Below are 14,056 nucleotides of genomic sequence, written 5' to 3' on the forward strand. Positions count from 1 at the left end.
ATGCGGTTAATGTTCATTATATTTGGATCATTATCACTGATGGGGCAAAAGATGTAAAGCTGAGGAAAGGCCAAATTATCTAAATCAAAGGATTTATTCTCTGTACGTTTCATACATGTCAGGTTCAGCTTGTCAGACTAAGCTCTGTTAACAATGGTTCAAATTTAAATAGTTTAAGCTGAATTTAGGCTCAAGCATGCCTTGAATTGAATGCTAACGTTACGGCTAGCATGCTAACATCATATCAAATATGGTTATTTGTTTAAACACAAGGAGAAGAAGAAGAATGTTAGCATGTCAAAGCAAGCATTTTAACAGTTGTCACAGTGACAGTGGTTATCATTATGTCATGTTAAAATGCTAATGTGGTAGCAGATAACATTTAGCATGTTAATATGTGAATAGGTTGCTCACATTAGCATGTTGACATGTTAACTCTCGAGATCAATGAATGTCTGAAACTAATTTAATGCCAATGAATACATCAAAAAGTTGCTCAAATATTTCATTTCAGAGTGTTGAACCATGTTGAACAGACTAACTGACCAACCGACACTGCAGTCCTAAGACTCTTGCTGCTTGTATGGTTAAAACATGAGTTTGTAGTGTGACTGACTGCAGGTTTGAATCATCACAGGTGGATGTCAGTCAGGCATACCCTGATCATTTGCAAGCATTTCTGATAAAATGGTCAGGTTGTTAGGTTGTTAGGTTAGACACTGTGGTTGTGTGTGAGTTTCAGTGTTACCACAGGATTTCCTGTTGCTTTGCTTGAAGAACTGATGTGACCTTAATCTCCTCCTCTTCTCCTCCTCCTCCTCCCATGAGAGCGTGGACAGGGCTTTAAAGTTTCTTCCTGTGATTTGTGAAAGCACAAAAAGGTAGTTTGAGAGTAAGAAACTGGAAGGAAGTGAGGTCTTAACAGGTTGCAGGAGACAAATTAAATAGAAAGTTATGATGTTACACACTTTATACAGTAGATGGCAGCATGCACTCTTCATGTTGGTTTTAGCCCACTATGCAAACAAAGGAAGAAGAAGAATCTTTTGCAGCTTGCTTTTTCTGCATAATATGGAAGTTTTAGGTGCAGGGTGGTTCCCGACTCTCCTCTGAAGCCTGAGTAGGCCTCTCTTTTGGAGTGTCTCCTTCAACTGCTCCATTCCATAATAAAGTGTTTCATTTCCAGTTAAGAGGCTTTAAAGTTGAACACCTTTGCCACCTGATTAGGCTCCCGAAGCTGGAATTCTGAAATGGTGTCCTCTAGACCAGCCTTTCTCAAACAGTGGGCCTCAAAGTGGGCCGCATGGAGGCAGTGTTACTGCCAAATGGTTAAAATGATTTTTTCTGGTGATTTAAAAAGTTTACAAAGCTAGTTATTTTTGTATCTAAATGTGCTCAAGAATTTATATAAATAAAAAACATCAAAATAAAATGCATAATTTCAATGACCAGTTAAATTTTAATATCACCACGCCAATCACGACACATTATTAAGTAGAGACAAACGTGTTTTGCCACTGTTAGCTAGCTAGCTTTCTCTGTGGATCCTGCTTTAGATGACTGACTCTATCCACTGTGTTGGAAAATGAACTGATGGAACTATCAGCAGACAGCGGCCTGAAGCTTCAGCTCACACAAGATGACCTTGCTTCATTGTGGATACTGGCTGCCAGTCAATATCCCTCTTTGTCAAAACGGACAATCAAATTTCTGTTGCCTTTCACCACCACCTATTTATGTGAGTCAGGGGTTTCCATTGTGATTGTGGCAAGGAACAAATCTGAAAGCAAGTTGGAATGGTACTCTGCATGTCAGTCATTCACCCATCCCACCACGACTTGATCTCATTATTTCCCAAAAGTAAGCCCAAGTGTCTCACTGTGGGTAAACAGAATATTTATTTTGGTCATTACAGCTGACAGTGGCATAATACATATATACAGACCAGTTCTATTGTCCTGTCATGTTTTTTTCATTTATTTGGGAAGGTGGACCTTGGAAATTTTTTAACAATCAGAAGTGGGCCTTAAGTTACAAAAGGTTGAGAACCCCTGCTCTAGTCTGCAGTATCATGTGAGTGGATCTAATGAGATGCCAGTACCAAGGTTGATGAAGAGCAGGGAATGGGCACTGAGTTTGATAGCCTGCTACAGCACATCCTCATACATCTGGCCAATTCCTAGTGTTTGCGGGGGTTTCAATTTTTTTGGAGGGTGAGACAACTCTATTACAATAAATGATAAAAAAACAAGCTTATTAAAAGAGCACTGCACTCTTAACACTGTCTGACTCACAGTGGACAGTTAAAAAAAAGGATCATAATCAATGCAGCAGAACCAGAGATATTGTCTTTTTTTAATTTCATGTTTTCTTCTTCCTTGTCAAAATCTGGTGCCTACATTACCCACAATGCAACTCAACCGCTGACAGTTTGTTTTAGATTTGGGTGTGTTATGCTAGTAGCAGCTAATGTAGCCTGGAGCTGCTAGCCTCGAACAGGGATGAGGAGCAGCTACAGAGGTCTGGTATCCTCACTGCTTTCTAACTCCACACCCCCAGATTTCTTTCATTTTCAAACTTGTAGTCTTCAGCCCCAATTGATGTTGACTCAAGTGACATCATTTGATGTGATTTATCAAATTTCACGCAGCTCCTTCTGGAGACACAAAAGGCTTTATACTAGCGTAAGAGTGAAGTTGTGTAAACATAGCCTAAGTTTAAACATGTGTTTACTGTGTTCATATTGAATTGTTGCCTGTCATCTTGTCTGCATGTGTTTGGTGATTGCAGCGTTTGGTTGATATTCTAGTGTCAACTGCTTGGCAGCACTGTTCAGACAGCAGATGGTTTTGTGGAGTTGAGAATGAGTAGAGAAAGAAAAAGAGAGTGGGGAGTTGACTGGTAATCGGAAATAAGTGCAATGGCTTGACTGAGTGATATTTGGACTTGACTAAAATTATGAGGAAAACTCAGAACATATTGGACTGATTTATTCCTTCTCACACACCCATGTTGCTCACACTGGTGGCAGTGGTGGGATAGTCTTCTGGTGGAATGTCCGATGTCCAAATATCAGCCGAGTCCCCTTAAACCTGGGATTTATAAATGGAGTCTGGCTGGACGCACCTTTAGATTGTATAATTGGTGGAAAACTACTTTATTTCACAGGTTAAATGGCAACCTGCTCGGCTGTGTGGTGACATGGGAGAGTTTAAACATATAACCAAGACAAAGTATTCATACAGACGTGTTTTAACTACCGAGCATCAGCACCGACCCCCGTTCAGCTCCCCACAAGCCCGGCTCTGTTATAAGGGCTGTGTGCCAGGTTAGTTTGTTAGTCTGAATGCTAGCTGAGGGAGGCTCACGCGATGCTCCATGGAGTCCCCCGAGTGAGAAATCAGTGCTCAGAGATGCTGTGCATGGTGGGTTGGATCCTCCAGAGCCAACGGACCAGACCAGGGGAGCAGCCAAACATTCCATATACATACATTGAAGTGTAAAACAAAAAGGCCTAGCCTCTTGAAAAAAAGAGAAAACATGGACATAGCACCATCCACTAGGTTGGCTTATCTATAGTGCAATATTCCAATATTGCAGTGTTTGCGACAGCCCTATGACTCTCACCGCCAAAGCCGGAGTCCCTATGCCAAACATTTTTCATTGCAAGAGTATGGGGACAAAGGCCAAACATGGCAACCAAAGGATTGGGACCAGCAGTACCCCACCAAGCGTGGTTACATGGCCATTAGCTGATGATGTAGGGCACATATCAACTACTTCTCTGGAAGCCCCAGATGTCTAACTCATTGAAATAACAGACAACAGCAGTCCACCACTGACCCCTAGTGATAGTACAGATATGACAGTACCCCTGACTGAAATGGAGAATATTTAAGCAATTGTAAGTAAAGACATCACCACCGATGTAAATGGAATTGTTGAGGGCACTGATAACAAAATGTCAATTCCTTCCCTAGCAAAAAGACCCATTAAAAAGAAGTTCATCATGTCACAAGCTGTGACTGGCCAAAGTTTGGATACACTGGGTATGGTAGACTTCTTCCTGGAGCTAGGGTCTCAGACCCTGCAACATGAAGTGCAAATCATCAGAAATGTCAGTCAAGGCTTTATATTAGGTTCTGATTTTCTCACTCCTCACAGTGTTATTCTGGATATGGGGAGAGGGCTCTGCTATCTGGATGATGATGTCCTATTTTCATACTTAGGAGAAGTGAACTGGCACCTGCTAGGTGTACAGCACAAATAATGGAGAACACCACTGTCCGTCCATGCTGTGAAATTATTTGCAAAGTTGCCTTGATTTCCCCTGTAATCAATGCAGGCATACCAGACAGCTACAGTGGCTGTCTTGAACACTGGCAACTAGAGATGGATGGTATTGCAGTTGCCTGCACACTGTCTACTGCTGTAAATGGCTATACTGTTGAATGTATCATCAACCCTACACATGGCCCTATGGTGTTTCATTCAGGTATACAATTAAGACAGTTCACCCTAGTATCTGACACTGAGATAATCCAGGATTCAGTCTCTGTATTTAAGATGTCCACCTGCCCAGTACCGCCATCCAGTCTGCCAACTAATGTCTACTAAACTGCCTTTTGATGTCAAGTGCGGAGATCTGACAAGTGCAGAGAGGTCGGACCTATACAACTTGCTCTCTTCTAACCATGATGTGTTCAGTAAAACCAGCACAGACTTTAGTAATACAGACATTGTCAAACACAAAATCTACACAAACCATGCACACCCTGTTAGGAAGCGTGCATGTCACACTTCCCCAAAAATGCAAACACTTAACCAGTTTCATGTGATGCCTATCGGCTTGGTAAATGCACCCCCCATTTTTCAGCATCTATTGCAGCTGGTGTTACAAGGTCTCTTATGGAAAACATGTCTGGTACACATTGGTGAAATTATTGTCTATAGCCCCAGCTTTTCTGTCCATCTCCAGCATTTAAGAGAGGTGTTGGATTGCCTCAGAGCTGCCAACCTGAAACTGAAATCCTCAAAATGCTGCTTTGCACAACAGGGAGTGGCATTCCTGGGACATGTTGTCTAATCTGCGGGGCTAAAACCTGATCCGAAAAACATTGAGAAAATGAGAAACTGGCCTGCGCCTAAAAACCCCACTGAAGCAAGAGCATTTCCCAGGCTATGCTTTTACTACCAGCGCTTAATTCACCAGTTTCCTAAAATGTCAGAGCCCGTGCATGTTCTCACTCAGAAAGGAAAGACATTATTTTGGACTGAGGTTGAGCAGGGAGTATTTGAAAGCATTCCCACTCTGAGTAACACACCCATCCTCCCCTACCCAGATTTATCACCGCTGCATCCAGCACAGCCATTGGATGTGTTCTGTAAAAGATGAATACTGAAAACATGCATATGGCAGCTGCATTTTGGCAAAAACAGAGAACCATTGGTCCACATATGTGCGGGAACTATTGGCTATCATACGGGCCATGTGTCACTTCCGCTAAAATTCACAGGTCACCCCTTTCGCATTATCATAGACTACAAACCCCTCCTTTCCCTGAGGAAGATGGCTCTGGATTGTGATCCTACAGGTCACAGGACCAGATGGGCTCTGAAAATTGATCCCTGTGACTGGACAATTGAATATAGACAAGACACAAAACACAGCAATGCTGACTCTATGTCCCGTTGTCCTTTGACAGCTGAAGACACCAACCCTATGGTTACAGTCAATCAGGTGAGATGTGTCTCCATTCACCCTCAAACAGACCAAGTAGAGTCATTCATATGCACTCCAGCCACTGAGCTGGCACTCTGCTCAGAGACTGCATACACTCAGCAGCACTGCAATGAATTTTGAAGTGGGGTGACATCCAGCTTTGGATGACCTAATAGGCTAGTGAACTTTTTCATGTCAACTTCCTTTCAATCTAAGCCTAGCCTACCGTTTTTGTAGAACTAAATATGGTAAGAAATGCATTCCCTCCTCTTATCAGGGTACTTCCACATTAAAATGGTAGCAGCTTTTTTTTTGGCGTGTTGGTCCACCAACAAGTGACTAAAAGGTTTGACTCAAAAGGAGCATCCTGCCTCCTTATGTTTTTCACTCTGAGAACTGTTACACTGTAACCAAACAACCAACCAACCATTCGATGTCTTTTTAATAAGGTTAGAAAGAGAATCAAAATTTCTGCCCTATTAAAACAGTCTTGACATCTAATATGCCTACTAACATACAAACAGACAGCACTGCAGCAGAGTGAGGGTTAGTCCCCTACGCTTATTCTCCAAAGTACTGAATGCACCTATAATTCCAAAAGCTTTAACACTTTATTCATGTCCAAGTCATCAGACAGGTCTTTGTGGATATGCAGAAAAAGCAGGTTGTTAAGCTGTTTCTCTGTCATTGTAGATTGGATGCAGATCTTCAAACGACAGAGACTTGAGAAACTCTACTTAGCTGTGGCATTGGATATCAGCACACACACATCATACACACACATTTCATAATCAAATAATCATTTTTTAAAAATTGGATGTCAAATCACTTTGATTTCATTTGAATTACACAATGGTTGATGGTGATTGGATTTAAAGATCCAACGTGTTAGAATAGGCTTAGATATTATTGCTATGACCATAATACCTGGCTTAGATTTACCACTTTATTGCCATAACACGTGAATGTGGGGGACAAAAGGTCTCGTTGACCCCTCTGTTCCAGCGCCAGTGCACCCACCACTTCAACTGCTATGGACTTAATATCACATATGTAGTATGCTTCACCAGATACTGCAGCTGTAACTATGGACAATTCACTCCTGAATATAGCGAGACAGTGCTTCTTCCAAGCTTAAACCTCAAAACTGATCCTGAGTTGCAAATAATCAAGAACTGGGTGTTGACTGACTGTAGGCCACCATTCTCTAACATTAAAGCAGCCTCACCTGAAATGAGACAGTACTGGAGAGTTTCCTAAACTCACCCTTGTTGATGGTCTCTTGTGTTGCAAAGTCAGACCTCCACCAGGTGACCTTGCTGTACAGACTGTAGTCCTTAGAAGCTTGCAGAAAGAAGTGTTTTAAACTTTAAATGGACATTCAATCTCTAGACATTTCAGTGCACAAAAGACATTACAAGGGTTATAGGTCAGATGCTTTTGGCCTCACATAACACGTGACATAACTCATTGGTGTCTTGAATTCACAGCCTGTGAAGCACGGTGACCACAGACACCACACCAACAAGCCCCTATGCAAAACACGGTCACATCCAGGCCTTTTATTTTACTAAGTACCTCAACTTGTGTGCACTTCCTGATAAATGAGCAACCACTGTGGCTAAATGATTGTTTGAAGATTACATCAGCCCCCATGATGTGCCTCAAAGTTTGCACACTAACCAAGGCCATCAGTTTGACTCAGATCTTGTCAAAGAAGTGTTCTCCTGTCTGGGAAAACATAATACAAGGACATCCCCTTATCATGCTATGTTAGATGGCATAGTGGAACAGGCAAACACGATCATCAAGGCCCAGTTGGCAAAACATCTGTACACTAGAGGAGGTGAATGGGATGATCACCTGCAACAGGATGAATTTATATACAACACAGCTGTTCACTCCTCCACCAAACACACTCCTTTCTTCCTGGTCCATGGTAGAGCGGCCCGTCTGCCTGCTGATCTCCTCATCGGAGACTCCCCAGGAGTTTCAAATGCCAACCCAGGTATTCCAAGTGAATACGCTAATTTGGTATTACAGAGGCTGCGTGTTGCTTTTCACTCTGTTGTTCATAACATTAAGGCAGCAGATGCTCAACAAAAACACTACTATGTTCGCCGGATGAAACACACTGCCTATGACCCAGGTGATTTAGAGTGGGTTGACCCTCCTGCCCTTGCTAGACAAAAACTGTCGGCAAAGTAGACAGGTACTGGCAGTTTGACTCAGGCATGAGTGAAATCAGAGTAGACTATGAACTTTTGGACCAATGGGACCCTAGGGCTAAACCCTATAGCTCCTAAAGCCATATCGCTCTGCCTGTTCAGTTGGTAGAAGTCCGTCATCACCTTCAGGACCGGGTCCACCAGTAAACAGCCCAGTTCCCCCGCTGCTTACTATAATCTCAGGTACCAGGCCTTAGGTGCACTGGGGCTAATCCTGGGGTTTGTTCTGTGCCACAGAGGACTCTCACTACCACAACACAGGTGGGAGACAATACTACAACAGGATCTTCCAGTGAACTGTTCCCTGATGTCCAGCCTTTCACAGGATCCAGGACCAAGTTGGGATATTGGGTGCGTCCCCCAGCAGTGAGTTACAGGACTGTTGAATGAACTGTTGTTTGTTTCCCATGCTTCATTAACACATATGTAACTATGTAACTTTAAAATAAATAAAAAAATAAAATAAAAACAAATGCACTGGGATGGACCATTATGGACATACATAAGGATACAAACAAACAACAACCTCTGTATCCTGTTCTACTGTTCATTTTTAAGTTGTTTTACCAACTTCATCTGTTTATATTGGTGTTAAGCATAAGGTAGTGCCAATTGCATTATAGCTATTTTGAACTGAGGTTGCTTCTTTTGTAAGGTGTGTAAGAGTGAAGTTGTGTGGGCAAAAGTGGTGTAAACATAAGTTTAAACATGGTTTACTGTGTTCTTATTGAATTGTTGCCTGTCATCTTGTCTGCATCATAGACTGTAAAAAAATGATGGACATCACCATGACGTCACCCATTGGTTTGTGGACTCCTGTTCTAAAGCCTAAAGTTCGGCATTTTGACCATCACCATCTTGAATTTTTGGAGCCAGAAGTGACCATACTTGGACGTGTGGGTGGAGTTGACCTAATGCTAACGTTAGCTGCTAGCTTGGTTAGCACGGTGCATTTACAGTCTATGGTTAACTGTGATATTGGTAATGCTAATGCTAATTTTGTCTGGTGAAAAACAGGCTTAAAACAAAATGTACCCCTTAAAGGGTCTTTTAGTACAACCAAATGCTGAACAAGACTTTTTAGGTGACCAAAATGTTACAATTAACTATCATGACCTGAGCACACACTAAAATAGTCCTACCCTTGCACATGTGCAGTAGTATTCCCCGTCACCTGGAAACAGACTTGGATGTGTAAAATCTGAGGAGTTCCCCTTTAAGATTAGAGCGGGATGACCGTGGTTGACTAATGTAGGGCTGCAACTAATGCTTATTTTCATTATTGACTTATCTACCGATATTTTTCTTGATTAATGGATTAATTGTTTTATCTATAAAATGTCTGAAAATAAATATCAGTTATTCAATTATCAAAATATTAGCAGAATAATTTCCTGTCGATCAACCAATCGATTAATCAACTAATTGTTGCAGCTCTGGACTAAATGTTGGACTGGTGGGTAACCTCAAACAGGAAGTAAAAATCTGGGCAGGGGGAAGTGAGTGAGACAGACTCTTACTCATCCCCCACCACTGAAATGTTCAAGAGCAAAGAATTCAACCCCTCACTGCTGTTAACCCAGGTATGATTGTCATGGTGTGAATAGAGTTTTCTAAAATAAAGCATTTATACTTAGCAAACTTACCCTGGATAGATGACGCTGACAGAAATTAATGAAAAGATGCTTTTCCAAAACGTAAATCTGCTTTATAGAAGTAGAAGATCAACCTGGTAGAGGAGGGTGCAGGTTTTTCACTAGAGGGCAGTGTTCAGCTCAGCAGCACACTGTTGGACTCCTGCTCAGCTTCAGTAGTTCGTGCTGATCGAATTTAATCAACTGCTGCAGATAAACTGCAAACTAATACATGCCTGTTAAATTAGATACCTCTGTGATTTCAACAGTCATACATTAATACTTGTTTTTGGGTTTTTTTTTTTGTATTTTTTATATGAAAAATTTCACTCTGACAAAATCTAGAGGTGGCACCATTATCAAGGTGATCAAACTTTTGTTTACAATTGCAAAATCCACTAATATTTTAGAGACATTGTCCATTATTTAATATCTTGAGTATAATGAGTTTTACAGTGTTGCATCTTCTTTGTTTCCACTCACTTTGCAAAATAGGAAAAAATACATCATTCCAATGTATAAAAGCCTGCTACATTGTTTAGACTTAAAATATTTCAGTTTGACAATCACACTCAGGTCATGAAAGTACAAAACTGTGCAGATTATTCAATTGTTTAATGACCGAGCAGTGAACTTAATCCCACAACACAGCAACACTACCAGGGGTTTTTGTTTTGTTTGTTGGGTAAGATGCCATTTCACAGGAAGTTTATTGAACATCGACAGAGACAAATAGATCTTAACATTTCCTCAGCTCAGTTTTGAGATCTTGATTTCATTTGAAATGGCGTGCAAATAAGGGCAGATGAAATTGTTCATGTGTCTTGATGTGAAAAAAAAATGATATATTTCATCAGGGCAGCTAAATTAGAAACAGCTCAATCTTCTCGAGGAAACATTTTCTCCAGTCCATATTTGGGATTCCAAAGAAGCGCTTTTCCTTTGACTGTCTGGTCTTAAATGTCCAGTATTGGGGTAAAAAAGGGGAAAACTGCCATATTGTGGAGTACTGCGTGGCCTTGAGAACAGCTTTATACCCTCTTCAACCAGTCACAGCCGGAGCACCAAACTAAAGATTAATGCTTTGCACATGGATGATTGGCAGCTATTTATTTGAAAACCAATTCCAATGTGCTCTTTGGGTGCATGACTTTGAGGTCCTGAAATATTTTGGAATTCTGTCTGTGTTTAATTAGGCACTTAATATAAACACTGTCTGACACAGTGAAGTGGCTAAACAAAACCCTTATCCCACAGGGGCGAGACTTGAAGACTTGAAGTAAGAAACAGACGCAGCCACCAATAAAAACACAGAATTTAAATATTTGTTGGAATCTGATTTTGGTTTTTCACTATAGTGAAGAAAACTAAACTTTCTTATAAAATCAAATTTTACTTCATTTAATTCTCTCTTTGTGCTGTGAATGGTTCATGTGCATCGATGCAGCAGCAGATGGCACTATGCTACTACTTCATGCCAGTTTGTGTGTGAGGCGGTGACTTACAAGCTGGCGGGGCTTCTGGCAGCACAGGCACTCAGATGATGATAATGATGATGATACCTAGAGAAGAAAACAAACGATAAAGTGAGTTTTATACTGCTGACCTACACGGACAGATATTTGATTTCTGTATTTTAAGTCAGTAAAACTAAAATGTTGACACATTTAATTTTCTTTTTCCATTTTTGAACTTTTGATAGTTTGGGGTAAAATGATTTTTGCTGTAATAAACATAATAACCCTAAGATTTATGATAAAACTACTTTTACACTTAATTTACTTTTTTTTAAATTATTACTATTTTTGACCTTTGGATAGTTGGTACAATGGATGTTGCTATAATATTTTATGGATGATAATATTGTAAGAATTATGATTAATTGGCATTTTTGCCCTTGTGTCATTTTATATTCTTATTATCTTGATGATGTTTTCTTCACTTGGGTTTCCATGTATCTAAAGTATATACTGTAGATGTGCTCAAGGTATTTGTGGTCCTCTGATTAGATAATAGAAGCAGTTTCCATGTATAAAAAACTATATGAAACTGTGGTGATGTTTGGTCATATACTTTATGAAGGTTGGACAGATGACACATCCTAAACTAATAAATATTCCAGCAGGAAGTCATTAAAAGTGTCACAGCTTCATGACTGCAGGACATGCAGCATTTCAGTTTTTAAAATAAGATGCAACATTTAGCCCTTTTATTAACCACTTAGAAATAGATGATTAATTAACAATGTTCAGCAATTACAGTAATAATACACACATCAGTGTGTTTCCATATCTATCAATGTCTGTGATTCTTTTCTGTATGTTGGTGCCATGAAGTAGAATAAGTTTTAATTAAGGAGTTACCTTTAGGGTAAAGGCTAAACAATGACAACTAGATATTATTCACTAATAGAACTGTGGATATTTTAATGTTTTTATGCTTTATTCAGTGTTTTGTTGATATTTGCAAGAATTAAGCAATCAATCATTTGTTCATATGGTTCAATAATTCTATTTTTTTGTTTCTGCTTTTTTAAATAAATCTTAATATCAGACATTTAATTCTTGTCTCAGTCTTTTCTGGGTAAATCAAATTATTTATTTTTAACTGTTGCATGGAATTAAATATGATATAGAAGAACAAGTATAAGATCATCGGCACTGTGGAGATAAATCACATAATTTTATTATGTCATGTCAGCAGTGTAAATACATAAAATCGTCGCTTTGCTTGTGTGAGGCTCTTAAATCTAAACTCAGATGTGACACTAAAAAGCGTTGTGCGCCTATGATGCACTTCTGCACAGTGACCACTGGGGGGCAGGAGTGTGTTATACATTAGGAGAAGAAACCGTTTTAAAACGTGTCCGGTTAAAAAAAAGAAAAAAGAAAAAGAAAATCTAATTGAATTATCTTCACAATTAATTTCAAACTAAAATTACAGCCATATTCCCGGAATATCATCTATAGTCGATGTTTTTTTTAAATGTTTCAACACATAATCAAAGGATTTGGTTTGTTTATCTATGAACTCTAAAGTCTCACCAGATGAAGACTTGTGTGCTGCACATATGAACAGACTGTTAATAGTGATTCTCAGACCTCCTGCAGCAAATATCGCAACTGCTTAAATCACTGCATGAAAATTATTATAAGAATATTTTAATCCACGGCCGGAAGAAGCTCTTTTATACACTTATGGGTTGCTGGTTCAATTCTCTGCAGGACAGTTTGCTCACCACACACCGGCAGACGCTGTTCAGGACAGCCGGTGTGTGCTGTGGTCAGCAGGGGTCACCGGTCAGTCACGGTCGGTCCAGAAGAGCTCAACTCACCGTCTGGACCTCACGGCTGCAGAGTCCGACTTGTTCTGCATTTTCTGTCTCCTCCTCTGAGCTGCAGAGTCCTGACGACACATGCAAATCACAGAACAAAGAGCCAAATGAAAACACACAAGTGAGAAATTAACTCCTTCCACAGATCATCACTTTCATATCAGAGTTGACTGGTTTTAATTCTCTTTTATCTTCTGAAGTAACTTCCTAAATTCTGCTTTTCTCGGAAATATAAAACGTGTATTTGCCTCTAAGGCCACATAAAGTAGATGAGTTGTGCTTCTTTTTATTGAATGAGGCCCATATGTATGTTTTGTTGTATTTATTCCAGCGGGGTTTTTTAAGATGTAGCTCATCACCACACCAGTGAACTGAGGGATTTTTCTGAGTAGGATGTGAAGTTAAAAGGAAAACTTTGCGCTCACTTGATCTCCAACAGCTTCACTAAATCTTCGCGTTTTGCTTCAGTTCTGTCAATCAAAAGAATTATAAAATATTTTCGTTTTGGATAAATTAGCGTAATTGAATGTTTATTCAGCCAAATGTGCTAAACTTGTTTACATTTTGCTGAACTCATAAACTTAAATGACAGATGGACGTGAAGTAGCCTATTTATGTAAATGTGTCTGATTTGTAACATTTACTTTCTAGAGATTGTACATTAAACCTTTATTAAACTACATGTCTTCGTTTATAAGACATTATAGAAATGAGCCTGTATGTTAAAAGTGAATTGTTTTGTCCCCTTTAACACCACAGCTCAGCTTCAGGTTGCTTCAATGTTTCAAATAAAAGCACTAAATGTCAGGATGCTTCATACTATTAAAAATATTATATATTCATGCTCATTTTCTTTCTCTGAGAATATCAGCAATTAAAAAACTTCCCCTGAAGCAAAATCATTTAGACATAATTTAATGTTTTGTGGATAAAATACGATACAGGCCTTTTGAAATACACATTCATTTAAAACAGGCTGTGAACTGTTTCTATTAATGTTATTTATTGAAAATAACTGAATAAGATAACATATTGCTAGAATTGTTTTTTAATAGAGATACTGTTTTAATCTTAAAAATATGAACTATGGTATGGCGGTAAACGCCTTCATGACGCTGATCACGACAATAAAATGAAC

General features: G+C 39.6%; 1 long non-coding RNA gene across 1 annotated transcript; it reads right to left on the reverse strand.

Annotated features, from left to right (window-relative positions):
• Positions 1-566: 566 nt before the first annotated feature.
• On the reverse strand, positions 567-13,046 carry LOC122989675. Its single transcript, XR_006405135.1, has 3 exons — positions 12,919-13,046; positions 11,090-11,146; positions 567-856 (listed from the first exon to the last, which is right to left on the reverse strand). It is a non-coding gene; the product is annotated as an uncharacterized LOC122989675 (long non-coding RNA).
• Between the last annotated feature and the right edge of the window lie 1,010 nt (positions 13,047-14,056).

Source organism: Thunnus albacares, chromosome 9 (genome assembly GCF_914725855.1).
Source record: "Thunnus albacares chromosome 9, fThuAlb1.1, whole genome shotgun sequence".
Lineage (NCBI taxonomy): Eukaryota > Metazoa > Chordata > Actinopteri > Scombriformes > Scombridae > Thunnus > Thunnus albacares.